This window comes from Scyliorhinus torazame, chromosome 13 (genome assembly GCF_047496885.1).
Source record: "Scyliorhinus torazame isolate Kashiwa2021f chromosome 13, sScyTor2.1, whole genome shotgun sequence".
NCBI classification, from domain to species: domain Eukaryota; kingdom Metazoa; phylum Chordata; class Chondrichthyes; order Carcharhiniformes; family Scyliorhinidae; genus Scyliorhinus; species Scyliorhinus torazame.
Genome location: NC_092719.1, coordinates 10,547,954 through 10,550,649, shown reverse-complemented (window position 1 = coordinate 10,550,649; position 2,696 = coordinate 10,547,954). Strand labels below are relative to the sequence as shown.

Genomic DNA, 2,696 nt, shown 5'->3' with positions numbered 1-2,696 from the left:
GGTCGGCCAGTAACTCACCGACCAAGAAGAGACCCGATCGGGATCAACCGGGAGTTTATTATTGTAAATGAACCAAACTTTGTTCTATTACATAGAACATCGAACATACAGTGCAGAAGGAGGCCATTCGGCCCATCGAGTCTGCACCGACCCACTTCAGCCCTCTCTTCCACCCTATCCCCGTAACCCAATAACCCCCTCCTAACCTTTTTGGTCACTAAGGGCAATTTACCATGGCCAATCCATCTAACCTTCACGTCTTTGGACTGTAGGAGGAAACCGGAGCACCCGGAGGAAACCCACGCAGACACGGGGAGAACGTGCAGACTCCGCACAGACAGTGACCCAAGCCGGGAATCGAACCTGGGTCCCTGGAGCTGTGAAGCAATTGTGCTAACCACTGTGCTACCGTGCTGCCCAAATCTAAACGATCAACTGAATTGGGTCAAAGTTATTGAAAATGCATTTTTTTTTTCATGGACTGAAACTGATGTCGAAAGGTCTGCCACGAGCCAGCCAGGAGTCGAACCTGGAATGTCCCGATCCGGAGTCAGGCGCGTTATCCATTGCGCCACTGGCCCACAACACCACAAGGGTGGCAGCCACATTGGAAAGCCTGGGCCAAGATGTCAGATCCATGACTGCCGAACTCCGAGGCAGGCTTCAGTGCCTGAGGACCATGCTGACTGGTTCAACACCATGGTCCAAACAATGGCGGGCCTCCAGGACTGGCAGTGCCAAATAACGTTGAAGCTATAGAGCTCTCTCCAGCTGCCCCACCAACCCATGGAGTAATCCAGGGGCGCCTGAGCACCCGGAGAAAGGGGAAACCAATGGAGCACCTCCTAAGGCCTTCCAACCGGGAGAGTGTGAGAGTGACCAGCCCTTCTTGAATCTCCTCTTCCTGATACCGGCATACCTCAGGGGCAGGAGGCTGAGCATGTTGATGGGGCAACACCAGTGCCACCCGAGAGTGGGCCAGGGTCTTCCAAATTCCAGCCCCCCAGAGGAGGCCCGCCAAGGGCATCTCAGACAACAGGGCCTGGAAGGCAGCAGGCTGCCTCCACTTCTGATGTGCATCCTGAGAATCCGTCCAGGCATAGTGGGAGGGTTTGCAAGACTAAAGAATTGTAGGGGCACAGAGTGGGCACAGGTAACGTTAGGCACAGATAGCTGGGGGTATTGATAAAATGTCAAAAATGAACATGTTACCATATTAAAAACTCTTGTTCTTCACAAGCTTCAGGTCTCATTGCCATTAACTCTCCTCCCAGAGGTATTGTACTTCACCCCATCTCAATCCAACTCTTCTCACAGACCCTCAAAGTCAGGAAAACAGTTAGGCAACACTCAAAGTGAAAATAACAGAATTCCTGAAAGAACCCGGGCATGAATAAGTGAGTCCGAGACCCTGGCCACTAATCCCTCTCCAGTACTAGGGGACAAAGGGATCTCGGGTCGAACCTCACTCGCACATGAGCTGGGCAGAGAGATCCCGCAACAGGCAGACAGGAGTCAGAAATAAGCAATACATCAATTCTGGTCGCCACACTACCAGAAGGATGTGGAGGCTTTAGAGAGGGTGCAGAAAAGATTTACCAGGATGTTGCCTGGTATGGAGGGCATTAGCTATGAGGAGAGGCTGAATAAACTTGGTTTGTTCTCACTGGTACGAAGGAGGTTGAGGGGCGACCAGATAGAGGTCTACAAAATTATGAGGGGCATAGACAGAGTGGATAGTCAGAGACTTTTTCCCAGGGTAGAGGGGTCAATTGCTAGGGAACATAGGTTTAAGGTGCGAGGGGCAAGGTTTAGAGGAGATGTACAAGTCACATTTTTTACACAGAGGGTAGTGGGTGCCTGGAACTCGCTGCCGGAGGAGGTGGTGGAAGCAGGGACGATAGTGACGTTTAAGGGGCATCTTGACAGATACACGAATAGGATGATGTGGAGATGCCGGCGTTGGACTGGGGTGAGCACAGTAAGAAGTTTTACAACACCAAGTTTAAAGTCACACAGGTTTGTTTTGAATCACTAGCTTTCGGAGCACTGCTCCTTACCTGAGGAAGGAGCTGTGCTCCGAAAGCTAGTGTTTGAAACAAACCTGTTGGACTTTAACCTGGTGTTGTAAGACTTCTTACTATGAATAGGATGGAAATTGAGGGATATGAACCCCAGAAGTGTAGAAGATTTTAGTTTAGACGGGCAGCATGGTCGGCACAGGCTTGGAGGGCCGAAGGGTCTGTTCCTGTGCTGTACTTTTCTTTGTTCTTTGTTCTAATAGTTGAGGAGCCTCACCGAGCTTCCCTCACTACAAATTATCATCACCTTCTTGCATTTTCTGATCAGAAGACACAAGGGCTCCCCAGGCCCAGCAGCGTGTTGACTAAGGTTTACTGCAACGCTCTTTCCGTGGACGTGGAGGGGTTAGCACGATCTCGAGTTGGGGGGAGGCGGGGGTGGTGGTGGTGGGTGGGGGTGGGGGGGCCTTGAGTTGTGGGACAACATGGTGCTCCTATAGTGTGAAGCAGGAAGCGATGAGGATAGCCTTGGTCCCTGTACCCATGCAAACCCTCAATCCCCTGCCTGTCCTCCATTCATCGGCTCCTCACTGGCCTCTTATTCCACGCCCTCCTGGCCTTCCTCATGGGCAGGGTCAACTGGACTGTTCTGTCCAGCTCGAGGGCTAATGGGTC

General features: G+C 51.7%; 1 non-coding gene across 1 annotated transcript; it reads right to left on the bottom strand.

Annotated features, from left to right (window-relative positions):
• Positions 1 to 508: 508 nt before the first annotated feature.
• trnar-ccg (transfer RNA arginine (anticodon CCG)) lies at positions 509 to 581 on the bottom strand. The gene has a single exon. It is a non-coding gene; the product is annotated as a tRNA-Arg (tRNA).
• Between the last annotated feature and the right edge of the window lie 2,115 nt (positions 582 to 2,696).